The sequence below is a fragment of the Amborella trichopoda genome, chromosome 5 (assembly GCF_054954075.1).
Source record: "Amborella trichopoda isolate Santa Cruz 75 chromosome 5, AtrichopodaSantaCruz75HAP2 v2.0, whole genome shotgun sequence".
Taxonomy (NCBI): domain Eukaryota; kingdom Viridiplantae; phylum Streptophyta; class Magnoliopsida; order Amborellales; family Amborellaceae; genus Amborella; species Amborella trichopoda.
In genome coordinates, this window is record NC_142340.1 from 2,159,597 (window position 1) to 2,173,952 (window position 14,356).

The window sequence follows — 14,356 nt, forward strand, 5'->3', positions numbered from 1 at the left end:
TTCAAGATTTAGACCCAAACCGGACCCATCAAGTCTAATCTTTGAACCCATACACAAACCCAGATTGGATCAACCCATCAGGTCGGATCCATTTTTTAGAAGTTCCCATCAATTTAGCTTTTTAATCAACGCGTGATTCACATTCTTAGAGAAAAATTGTTTGGTACAATAAGACGCACATTGTGTCCACTTTCACTGACCATTTAGAAAAATTTTGAAGACCATTCCTAAATATCAATTTCCGCTGTTTAATTACAATAAATAGTGCAAACTATACCTTAATTTCAATTTTTCAGTGCAACCTCACTATGAATGTGTCAAGAGACACAATCTATCGAGTGATTTCCTTTGTGAATAAAAAACCATGTCCTTATAAATCACTTTCGACGTGCTATCTTCCATGAAGATTTCCTTAAGTCTCTTTCACTTGCTGGACGGGATAGAGAGAAATTGGATCAGGAGATATTTTTGCGCAAAAGAAGCAAAATGGGCAGCAAACAAGAGTGAAAAAAAAAACGAACTTTTTTGGGTGACAAAACCAAACATGATGGGGAGAGGGACCCTCTTTTTTTTCTAATAAAATTATATATTTAACTTGGTGAGCTAAAATACAATACATTAGATAGAAATTCCTATATATATATATATATATATATATATATATATATATATATATATATATATATATATCAATGATTTCATGCAACTGTGGCGTAGTAATATGATGCAACAATATTAAAAAATCATCTTATGGCCATTTATTTGATCCAAATTTTGAAATATATATTCTTTTCATTCTAATGAACAATCACAAAAAAAGAAAAATTTGAAAACCCAACCTAGAAAGTATTTTTTTGGCCCAATTAACATAGGCCGTTTATTTTGGTGAGATGCTTAGATCTAGGCCTTAAAAGGATTTTTTCATTTCCAATTTTTTTGAACTGTTTTATTATCTTAGATGAAAAATATTAAAAAAAATATATATGATTTTGAGTTTATAAAAACTAAGATATTGAAATTCACCAAATAAATGGTCTAGATTCATTTTTGGAGGGGACTCATTTTGACCATATCTAGGGGTTCAAATTGAACTTCCTTTTTTTTAGATTGATTATTGAGATGAAGAGAGTGTGTGCAAAATTTTGGGTCATACAAATACCACAAACATGATTTTCTAGAAGTATCGTTGTATTATATGATAAAACCGTCGCATTAATATATATATATATATATATATATATATATATATATATATATATATATATATATATATATATATATGGGAGTAGATTCTGTACGCCTATTAACTGATCGCGGCAGTAAACGATAATGGCTCAGATTGAATTTAGGCCGATCTAACAGTCAAGACATCTTTTCGTGTTTGAATTTTAATTTTTTTTTATAAATCCAAATCACTTGAAATATTAGATGTATATTCTTCTTAACAATGCGCACCTAATAAAAATATAAAAAAAATAATCTGTAAAAATAAAATTGATCAAAATACCCTCAAAACTTTACAGGGGTATTTTGGTCAATTTTTTTCATATAAAATATTTTTTTAAGATTCACCTATTTTTTATGTACACACGCTCCAGATTTCAAATCAATCCAATTTGTAGAAAAAAAAAATTAAAATTCAAAAACTACCGGACATTCGAGATCATCAAATCAGCCCAAATTCAATCTGGACCATTGGCGTTTACTATAGCAGTACGCCCTTGGGCTGACAAGATCTTTTCCCTATATATATATATATATATATATATATAACAAACTCACTTTGTTCCCGTGTTTTAAAATCCAAATTGGTGAGGCAAATCTTTCAACTTAGGATCACTAATCCTAATCGAGTATGGATCAACCCAAATTAGATCTAAAAAAATATTAAAATAAAATAAATTAAAATTAAAATAAAAGTTTATGGGATGAGCATCTAAAGAGAAACTAAAAAACAGGCAGAAAAATATAACGGGATTTTAAAGAGGAATTAAGCTGATACTCATACCATCCCAGAATCATTCAATTGGCGATTTAAATCAGAACTGAGGAGATTTTAAAAACACTTATTTTCAAATTAAGAAGGAATTTCCCTAAGGAAAACCTTTGAGATTAATAAAAAATGCAACGTGGCCCTGCTAGCCTACCATAATTACTCCTAGGACTTGCACATATCCAGATGTTTTGAAAAAAAGGTTTATATGATAACGGAATGATTTAAACGGTTTATATGATAAACAGTTATATAGTAATACAATGCAATAATTTTCAAAAATCATGTTAGCATCATTTGTTTGATTCAAATTTTAAAAGATACACTTTTTTTTCTAATGAACAATTATCAAAAAGAAAAGTTTGAAAACGAAACCTAAAAAGTAATTTTGTTTGCCCAATTAACATAAATTGTTCATTTTGATAAGATACTTAGATCTAGGCCTTAGAAGAAATTTTTCTTTTTCAATTTTTTTATATGGCTTAATTATCATTAGATGAACAATGTTAGAAAATAAAAAAAAATGAATTTTAGTTTGTAAAGACTAAGATCTTGAAATTCATCAAATAAATGGTTTAGATTCATTGTTGGAGGGTACTCATTTTGACCATATCTAGAGTTGAAATAGAACTTTTTTTTTTTTTTGCTTTTTTTTTGTAGGATTGATTATTGAGATGAAGAGAGTGTATTTTGAGTCATACAAATTTCTCTACAATATAGAAGTTCTATTCTCCCCTTATCATCCAGCCGTCCATTTTTTATCAAGAGAGTCACTCACCGTTTGATCTTACATTCGACATCTTAAAGTATTTTATTTTTAGCTTTTTTAATACAAATTTTCTAAATATAAAATTTGGTATGTGCCATCTTCTCATTGGGGCGTACCTATAAAAAATATTAACAATAATTTTTCGATAAAAATAATGACCAAAATACCCCTTGAAACTTTTAGGGGTATTTTGGTTATTTTATTTTAACAAAAATATTGTTTTATATTTTTTTGTTAGTGCAAATTTAATAGAAGAATGGACTGTCCAAAATTTGATGTCCAAATAGTTTATAGAAAAAAATTAAAAATAAAATAATGTAGAGACGTGAGATTGTGAATGAGACAATCTTAACCCTCCATCAAAAAATTGAGGGTTGGATAAAAAAAAAAAAACATAAAAAGCTTTCCCATACAAATACCCCAAACATGGCTTTATAGAAAAGTGGTTGCATTTACTTCTCTCGCGAGTTGCTCCGCCAAATCGGGTGGCATTTATCAGTTCTCCGCCAAATCAGCGGTTGTGTCTCAGCTATGCCTGACCAAATTTGGCGGTTTATATGATTACCCCACTATTTTAGCTTCCTGTTAGGCTGCCCCCGCCAAATTTAGCAGAGCAAATAATGCGTTTTCATTTAATGTTGTCTACTCATTACTGGTCCTTGTTTTTTTGGTAAATCATTAGTCATCCTCTTGGAAGGCCATCCTCCACCGTCCATCGAGAGATAATAAAATCTGTACTACTGAGATTTTATTTTTTGTTAGTGAAACTCCGAAATTTCGATGGTGAAAGGGATTTTTGATGAATTTTTCGATTTAAATCAATTAATTATTAGTGATTTTTTAAGGGAAAAAGTTTACGTAATATTGCAACCTTAAAATGTAGCCTAAAAAAATCTATCGAATGTTAGTTTTAATGTTGAAAACCTTTCTAATTGATCATCTCGACATCGAGATATATGAATATATATAAAAAAAAAGATTTTGAGTCCCCTAAAACAGTACATTGTACAACACATTATCTAGACTGTCCATTTCAAGATTTTGATATGTTCATAGATCTACTGGCTTTTAACCATTTTTGGAGTTTAAAAATTTATAATTAGATATGAAAATAGATTTTTTAAATAATTCTAAGAATTTTTTACACCAAAAGTATATGTTATGATAAAATTTAGAGGTGCGTCTTAATTGGATTGTTTAAGGTTACAACCTAATAGAAACCACACCCATTTTTAAGTAGTAATTTGATAATCGAGCCAACACGCCTTGCTCGACTTGGGATCAGGATGTTGGATCCTCGGCTCCTAGGAATTTTGACGGGAGTCCACCAAAATTGGGCAAGTGTACCGAATTAAGGGCCCTTTCCAAGCCAAGGTATGCATTTTTTATTTATTCAAAGTAACCCTATCAAAAGAATCAAAGCCTCACCTCCAAATTTACCAAACACTACAATTATGGCATAAAAAAACTTCAAATCAATTATCTCGGCCTTGACCATGTATTGTCGAAAACAAATTCAAGACCTAAAAATAATATTATTGTAACACATTAACACATTATCTAAACCATGAATTTTGCCCTAAATATAAGTGTTCACGGATCTGTAATATCCATACCATTTTTTAGTTTCAAATTTCATAATCGTTGATGAAAACTAATGTTAGAGCCATCATCGAGATTTATGATGCCAAAAGTACGTTTGACACGAGGATTTTAGGTGGGCTTTACTTTGTTTTCATAAGGTCTAGGCCTTAAAGAAATTGCATCCGTATTCAAAGCACCATAATTAAAGAACATAACATATTGAGAGCTCAAAACTCATTTGAGATTCCAATGGCTTGTAAAAGAAAATTGTTTGAATTTGACTTTTCCAATATCAAACCATCATTATAATCATTATTCGAGCCTTATCTAAAGTATATGGGGCAAGCTACATGAATCATGTTCCACCATTTTATTTTATTAAGAGTCTTACCATCAGTCAGATCATAAGTCACTATATCTATTTTTACTACTTGTATCCATGTTACTTGGGGGCCTCAGTCAGATCATAAGTCAGTATATTTCTTTTCACTACTTATATCCATGTTACTTAGGGGCATCTTCTTGCCCTTTTAAAGCCTTTCATGTCGACCAAATCGCTTTTCTTAATTGGTGTTGTATTAGGTTTATATTGCATATGTCAGCCCACCTACATCTACTTCCCCTCGTTGTATCGCCTATTGGAACCACTTCTAAATTCTCTGATATGTATTCATTCTAAGTTCTATCATTTCTTATCATGGTACTCATCTATCTCAACTTCCGCATCTCAACTGCATTCATCATATGGATATGTTGTTTCTTGATCGTTTAGCATTCTACCCCATAAAACATGATTGGTCTCACAACTATCCTATAGAACTTCCTTTTTAAATTCATTGGTATGCGACCATCACATAAAGCTTTATAGACACTTCTCCACTTTGCCCACTAACTCTAATTATGTGTGCAACATCTTTCTCAATCTCTCCATCCTCTTGGTTTATCGATCCGATATATCGAATATAAACTTTTTTAGGTATTTCTTGACCATAAATCTTAACTGCTTCATCATTTTTACTCCTATATTACTAATTTGTGTTCGATATGTTCTGCCTTAGTTGGGTTAAAACAGAACATATTGAATATGTAGAAACGAAAAACAATCCACGAAAACATGAAAGAAGAAACAAACACAAAAGAAAAAAAGTGACAACCAACCACAACGCAAAGATATATGTGATTCGACAACATGCCTACGTCCACGAGAGATGAGAGCTTCTTTACAGGCAATGGAGAATAGGGTTACAATAGCTATCTTCCTCACGCCTCTCTGTTCTCTCTGACTACACAGAGATCTGCATTTTCCCTTAACCCTAAATGAACCCCCCCATCGCAACAATATATATTGAATCGCAACAATATATATCGAGTCACAACAATATATATCGAGTCCCAGATAGATGGTACAAATTACCGAAATACCCTAAGTATAGATATATATTGAATCCCATGTACGGATATCCGAAATTTTCCTCAGGGGTTGCCGCCCCCAAACCCCACAGGGGCCGAGTCAACCTAGCCAAACACTCCTCCCTGCCCTCAAGCCCTTCGGCTCTACGGGCTTTTAACGGCCCTCCGGAGTTGTCCTTTTGACTCTACCTTGACAAATCTATTTCTTCATAATACAAGACATCAATCCTCAACAGAATATTCACATTTTCATTTTTTTATATTGAATATGATTTTAAAATCTCAAAACCACTTACATAGAACGACATCAAACAATTACTATTTTTGTACAAATCATTTCAATTTCAAAATCTCAAATCCCATTTTTATGCTTGATGATTTCTTCAGTTCTCGATTTTCATCCAAAATTTTTCTACATAGATTTGATGCAGCCACCAATGAACAAAATGTGTCAAATTTCACACAAAATAGATGGTAAACAAAAGGGAATGTGGCTCGGAGCTTCAATTTCTTTCTTTTCGCCTTTTAATTCAATCGCCTTTGACAAAAGATCTAATACCTCACTTAAGTGCAGACAAACTGATTCAATATCAGAGTTAAGGGTCAAGACTGGAAGACAAAGGGTGAAAATTTGATCCTCAGACATTTCTCTCTAAAAAAGCAATGTTTTTTGGTTGATTAGCTAATTTATCTGACAAAATTAGCTAGTTCTTTTGACAAAACTGTTTGGTTTACTCATATAACCAAACAAACTAGATAATTATATATAATTAATAGGATTGTTTACAAAACGATCATTTATCATTTGCACATGGAGGTCACAATCATTCCCACTCATTAGATGTCAAATCGGATGGTTTGGGGTGAGTCATGAAGTCTCAGAATTTTTTTGTTAGAACTTTGTATTTGTTTAGTAACACTCATACAATCACCTATTTTGAAATTTAAGAGAAAATAATGATTGTGACCTCCATATACAAAAAATAAATTACTTTTTTATAGATAATCCCATAACCCAAAAGCAATTTCTAGTTTTGTGAAAGAACCAGGCTAGTCACCTACTAGTTCTGATCCAGATAAGGTCTTGATAGCAAACGCTTGGGTTCGCTACAAGTTGTTAATAGTTCTACAAATCTAGGATTGGGGTCCTTGAGACGCACATCAACATTTGGTTGCCTGGATCAAACGATTGCATACGTGCCAATGGGCTATTGGAAATCCAAGTTCTAGCATTGTGCACAAAGGCAAAAACCCTATGAGTCTGGAAAAAAAAAAGAAGTTTACATATGAGCGCAACAAATTGCATTAATTAACACTGTTCATTTAATTCGAATAATGGCGATTTGATACCGTTTTAAATTAATATATTGTACATTTTTATTTGAATAATGCAGATTCTGATATTGTTTTAAAAAACTTATCAAATCTACGTCATCCATCTAAAGTGAATGGTTTATAACCCTATAACCTTTCTTTTACCCATAAGAATGCCTCCCCTATATAAACCTTAGGGTGGAAATTTGATCGAGTTGATCTGTGAACCCAAAAGGTTGACCCTATCGGCATGGATCTGGACCCGAGTCAGACCGGTTGGATCTAAGTCTCTTGACCTTTGCCTGAACAGGTCTAGGTTTGGATTTGGGTCTAGCTTGGATCCTACCAAGTCAGGTCGGGTTAAGTGGGGGCCAAACCAACTTGAGTATATTAGTATAAATTACATACAATTATGTAGTATCAAGTACATAAAATAACTTTTTACATGTATTTTATTTAAGGATTGTATGCAATGAGACCATTTACCTTAGGTATAAGGAGGTCACAATTACTTACAATCATTTGATAAAAAATTTGATAGCATGGTTGTGTCACAAAATTCGAAAAATATTTTTTTTTAACTTCAAACTTGGTCAATAAAATAAATATAGCCACCCAATTTCATATCCAATATCAATTGGGACCACCTTGCACCAAAGATAAATGGTCTCATTGTATATTTTTCTTTTTATTTATAGATGCAGATCCGACCCGACTCAAATGATCCTAGTCCGGGTTATATCCGGGTCTTCTTCGACCTAGTCGAGTTGGGTCCTAGTCCGGTCCCACTCTTATACAAAAGGGTTCCTCAATCTAATTATTCTTAATTTCTAATCAAATGCAAGGAGGTCATTATCATTTCAAAAGTTGTGTTTGGGCAATTTTGGCATTATGTCGTAGCGTTAGGCATTCATTGAATCAATTGCCTGAGACTGTAGGCGTGCGAAGGAAATGGTCGTGATGCGCGTGCGTGGTCATAAGGCTCTCAGGATCATAACACGTGTCGTTTGCATACGAAACACAGGTGCTGCATTTCCAAGGCAAATTTTAGAAGTTTCATTTGGGTTAGGCTAATGCATTGTTAGAAAAATGGGGCGATCTAGTGGTAGCCTCTCGGTTAGATCAGAATCGAAGCTTTGAAGATTTTGGTTTCGGGTGATTTTAGTGGTCAGTCAGTATTTTAAAAATAAAAATTTAAAATGATATATATAAAATTTTAAAAATAAAAAATTTGATTTGTAGTATATTTTTTAATATTTTTTATATGAGTAATGGTCATATGAAACCTCCCACACCTATGCGTATAAGACCTCAAAGGATCACTAGTAAATTTGACACAGATCTCTAGAAAAGTTATCACATGGGTGTAGGACTTGTCTTTTCTAGATATCTGTGTCAAATTTAATGGTGATCCTTTGAGGCTCTACACACATGGGTGTGGGAGGGTCTCATATGATCATTACTCTTTTTATATTATGGTAAATTTTAAAAATTGTTTTGGACATTAATACTCACTTTTAAAATCCATTTTTTCATTAATTTTCAACTTCATTTGAATACGTTTTGTTTTAATCATTATTTATATGCTTTTCATATTGTAGTGAATTTTTTTTTTTGCATCTTTTTTATTTTTCGACATTTTTTTGGCCGCCGGGGACTTACCCAGTTAGAACAGTTGAATCGGCCAGTTTACTGGTCGTTAAACCGCTTCCAGCCCCATGTCTGGTTAACCGTTCTGCTTCGGATGCCATGAAATTTTGGATTGTATTGAAATTTCAAGAAATTCGATCATGGAAATATCAAATTCTACATTACCCCGTTGAAAAGATGTAAAAAAAAATTTGGCTTTGAATTTTATGTTGGGTTCGTGTGAATCTCTCGTGGGTTAGGTAGGAGAGTATTTTCACACCAATTGATCCTGGTGCATATTTCACACCAATTGATAGTTAATTAATATGAAAATATTCACACTTCTAACCACATTAAAAGAATTTTCTCACGTGAAAATATTTCTTACATGTCAGTGAAAGTATATTATTTTCTTGCCATTCTCTTCTCAATTATTAGTCAAACCATCAAAGAATTTGAAGTTTTGAAAACTTCACTCAATTTTTTTTCCCTACTTTTAAAAAGTCCCTCATGCATAATTTGTATTTTTTGTTTTTCGTTAATGAAACCTCATTAATGTACGAAGAAGTGCACAACTAAAGTTTAAAAGAAAAAAAAACAAAAAAACAAAAAATAAATAAACAAAATAAACAAAACACAAGACATGATTCATGAAGGCTAGAGATGGTGGTTGCCTAGCTAGCAAAATCAAGAGCACCATTCCTCTACCTGTAACCACAAAGAAACCCACCTCCGTGTCCACCAAAAAGTAACAAATCTCATCCGTCTTTACATCAAGTAATGACATTTGATGAATTATCTCGTCACCAAATGACCCCATGCTCATTGGGCCGCGCGCGGGGCATGGTGGTAGTGATACTGAATATGAAAAGATAAACAGTACATGTATGGTCTCGCGACAAACCACCACACCCAGCTGGTTGTTCGAGACATTTGATACTACCATCAAAATTCAATTTCACCCATTCTTCTGCACGCACAAAGCATCATGCATATTTCTTTTGACATTGACATTTAAGAGATAGCAACTCATGTAGACCCTGACCCATCATCATTATAAATAGTTTGAAGGGTAGATTACAATTTTGCTGTTCTTTGTGATAGTCAAAGTTCTAAAAACCGCTCAAGCTAGCTCAAAATCAATAGGAAAAGTATACAATAAGTTTATTTATCCTTGATACAAGGTGGACTCAATTAATTTGGATATTTGGATGATAGCATTTATTCTATTGATCAAGCTCAAACTTCTAAAGATATTTTTTCAAATTTTATGACATACCCAATCTATCAGATTTTACATCGGATGGTTAGAAGTAAAGTAATTTTCTTGTACCAAATGTCAATGGTCTCATTGTATACAATCTCTAATCAATAGTTGTGTGGTCGTCTACTATTTTTATGCCTGATTTCCCACTTTGTTCCTATTAGTTTTCTTGTTCTTTCGTTTTTCTTTTTTCTTTTTTTTTAGACAATAGAACCCCAAAGAACTGGCAAGCTAGCACGAGTAGCTCTGAGCTGGCTCGTAGTTGGTGCTTGATCCGGTTGACCCACCGTCTTAAAAGACTAGTTGTAACCAAAGTAGCCTTCAAAAAATGGGCGGGGTTTGCAAAAGGTTGCAACCTTAAACAATCAAATCAAGGTGTGCCTTTAAATTTTATCATAAATGTAATTTGGGGTCTAAAATTTTTAGGATGGCATGAAAATCTACTTTGATATCTAATTATAAAATTTTAAACTTCAAAAATTGTTCAAATTAAATAGATCTACAAACACATAAAAATATTGAAAATATACGATCCAAATAATATGTTACAAGATAAACTATTTTTGGAACTTGAAATTTTTTTTTTTTTTTTTTTTTCATATTCGTACATCTCAATGTTGAGATGATCAATTAGAGAGTTTTCCAATATCAAAACAACTTTTTATTATGAATTTTTAAGGTGCACCTTAATTCTACATTTTATGTTTGCAACCTATATAAACTTTTTCCCTGCAAAAATTACCCGGGTGAGAAAGTGGAATTTTGGGAACATGTTTTTCAAATTATTTTCATAATAATCTCACCCTGAACACCTTGTAGAGTATTTCTAATTTGAAATATTAATATCTTGATTAAGTCACTTTGTACCAAACTGCTATCTTGGAACACTAGTATCTCACTAACTAAATCAACCTATAACATCTCTTTGAATACCAATATCTCACGAGTGTCAGTTTTACCAAGATATTGGTATTACAAATGAAATTATTTTACACATAATTGGTTTTACTGAAACTTGTTTGTTTTGGATAGAGGAGAAGAATTAAAGTTGGTTTTCTTTTGTTTGACTATTATGATGTGTGTATCGAGGAAGCTTCTGTTTCAATAAATAGGACGGGAAATGGATGAAGTGTTGATATTGCATCTCTTTGGTGTGGTTTGAAAATTTTCCAATTATTTGCAAATGGGGAAGGTAAAAACATTATTTTCAATTTCTTGCATTTCTACAGCGAGCATCAACAAGATACACACATACACACAATGAGTGAATCTCTGATATGGTTACAATTATTTAACGGAATTTGAATTTTAATAAACTTTATATGAATCAAATAGACATGGAATTTGAAACATGTGAAACATGTGTACATCCAAGCAGCTCACACTTAATGAAAACATTTATTATAGTGGAACATAAACTCAGTGGGAGTGTGGTCCTTCGAGGACCATACTAAGCAAATGATATTTGCTGATACCGAACTGTACTTGACGATCTAGGCCAGTCGGTTGGAAAACCCAAGGTACCTGTACATAAAGAATTAACCGATGAGGGTTTTTGGTTAGCCCTTGATGAGGTCGGAGCTTATGCCTAAATGAGTGAGCCGAGGGACTGTGTGACCCTTGTGTGTGATGGTAGGCCTACTGAGACGGGGGCCAAAACCTCATCCATGTTCTATCATACGGTATGCATATCGATAGATCGTTCGGGAAAGCTAGATATCCACCTTTGGGTGAAGCATATGCATGTACGAGAGATACCCCTACGCACCATAGAGCTGTGGTCACATCAGCTCATCTCTAGGGGAGGACCTGTAATCTACAAACTGGGATTGCGACCCTTTGGCTTATCGGTCAAATTTTGGTGACCCGCTAATGAGCATCTGCTTGGACTGTGGGTCATGGGAAACACTGGGTCGGTTTGATAAGCAAGTGTGGTATATAGTCCACAATTGGAGGTGGAGTACCCCGTGATCATTGATAGAATTCCTGAACCATATGGATCCACTTCCCATTATATCAATTTACTTGTGTTCATTTTATTATTAACGTATTTTAGATTTATTATTTGAATTTTATAAGTCATTTGATATTTTATTTATTTATTTTGGACTTATAAAAATGAAGTTATTAATTTACAAAGTTATAATGTTTTAAAATTCATTTTGTTTAATTGTAAAATATTTATTAAAAAATACATGGGAGCCCATGTGCCATAGTGCACATGGGCCTACAATGTGGGTATTAGGTGGGGCCCCACATACCATACATGAGCGGCACGCCCCACCCTTGGATACCTTCTCTTGTTGTTTTGTGTTCAAGGTTATTAAATATGGCAACTATATCTTGTAGCATATGGTCAAATATTGATTAGGAAATATTGACCATATCTTATCTTGATTATTGAAGGAATATCCTGACTTTATATTATTGAAATATTCTTATGGAAAATATGAGATGGAATATGCAATTTATGGTATCCACTATATCTTTAATGGATTTATTTTATTTAAATATATTAATTGGAAAATGGTTTAAGAAAAGGGGGATAATGGTTCATGTACCTTCTATAATGTTGATGGTCCATCTATAGAATGGATGGCCCAGATCTCTCACCCCACAAGTCACCTTGATCAACGGTCCATATTCAATCTCAAGAAATAGGCAAACTATGAGAAACCCTAAAGAATCCCTAGACCTAAATTTTACTACAAATAGGGATGCTCTTCCCCATCTCTACACACCTCTCTCTCTCCCACAACACCTCTCTCTCTCTCATAAACTCTCTCTCTTCCTTAGGGGCTACACCCCTCTCTCTCCTCTCAGGCTTTCTCTCTCCTCTCTAGACCTAAGAAGAAGCTAGGGAAAAAAATCAGAAGGAAGCCTAGAGTTATTTTTGGGGGTTAGGGTTTTATAAAGATCTAAGGGTGGTTACTTAGTTTGGCCGAAATTAGCTTTTTTTCGGTTCGAGATTGAAACTAGACCGCTGATCCCGCATCATTGAATGTGGTGGCCGAAATCAGCTTTCTCGATTCGAGATTGAAACTAGACCGCTGATCCCGCGTCATTGGATGTGGTGGCCGAAATTAGCTTTCCCGGTTCAATATTGAAGCTAAATCGCTGATCCCAAGCCATTGGATGTTGTGACTCGATGTGGGTGTGTAATAAGCTTGGTTGAGGTAATCTCCGGCATCTTCTCTTTTACTTTCTTGCTCTTTTATTTTATATTCTCAAGCATAGTATTAGGTTGAATAAATAGCATCAAGTGGTTGAGTTTTATTTTATTGTTGCTTTATTTTATTGTTGTAATAAGACCATATGTAAGTGATTTTTTTGCCAAAATAAAAAAAGGGGTGATTATTATCATTAAAAAAAAAAATTTGTATTCCCTTGGAAAATATTATATAGGTCTTTCTTTCAAAAAATATACCTAAGATGCATATAGCTACAAAATTTCAAGGTCATTTGATGTATATAAAAATAATTAATTTTTTAAATGCTACCAGACAATCGTGACCATCCAATGAATTTTGGATGGTGACGATCCATAAACAAAATATTGTAGAAATTTGCTCATGGGTATTTTTAAGTGTTTTCCATACATATAGGAAAATCTATCAAAGCACCTATAATAGATTATTTATTTAACATTTTATATACTTGGAACCGTTCCAACTCAAGATCATATATTTTTCACAAGTATTTTTAAATATATTAAATTGCATTTAATAGGAGGACATGTGCTGTGCAGTGAGACTAGGACCCTATTGTGAGAAAGGGCTTAGGCTAGGTAACGAGAGAGAGAGAGAGGAGTTTGGAAAATTTAGGGTGTAGATTTCCCTTTTAAAATTTAAGATTAGATAAAGGTACAAAATTATTATAAGATGTGAACTTTTTAAATAGATGTGGCCTCACTGAGGATAAGACTTTTAATAAGATTAGAATTACGTATCAAGATTCGTGTAACCAACCCCAACTGATTGAAAAAAAACTATGATGATGATGAAACTTTTTAGAAAGAAAAAAAAGTTTTGTTTGTAAATATATTTAAGTTGCGATCAAAGATATAAGAGATAGATTGCATAGTATAATTCCCCATAAATCCCTCTGACCCATAAATTACTATTTTAGAATAAACGATCCAACACGCATGTATGGGGTGGATCATCTACCCCATGATGGGGTGTTTGTAATACTGAGGACCACTGAGATGGACCCACTAAACTATGGGGTGCTGACTTTTGACCCCCCAAAACCCAAAATTTTGAAAATTTTCACTTTCCTCCCTATGTTATACATTAACTGTTGTATGCTTATATGTGGTCGGAAAACTGTTTCATGCAGGAGGACCGCATTTCTACATGTGCAATCCCCAATGTATAAAGCACCTATAGAT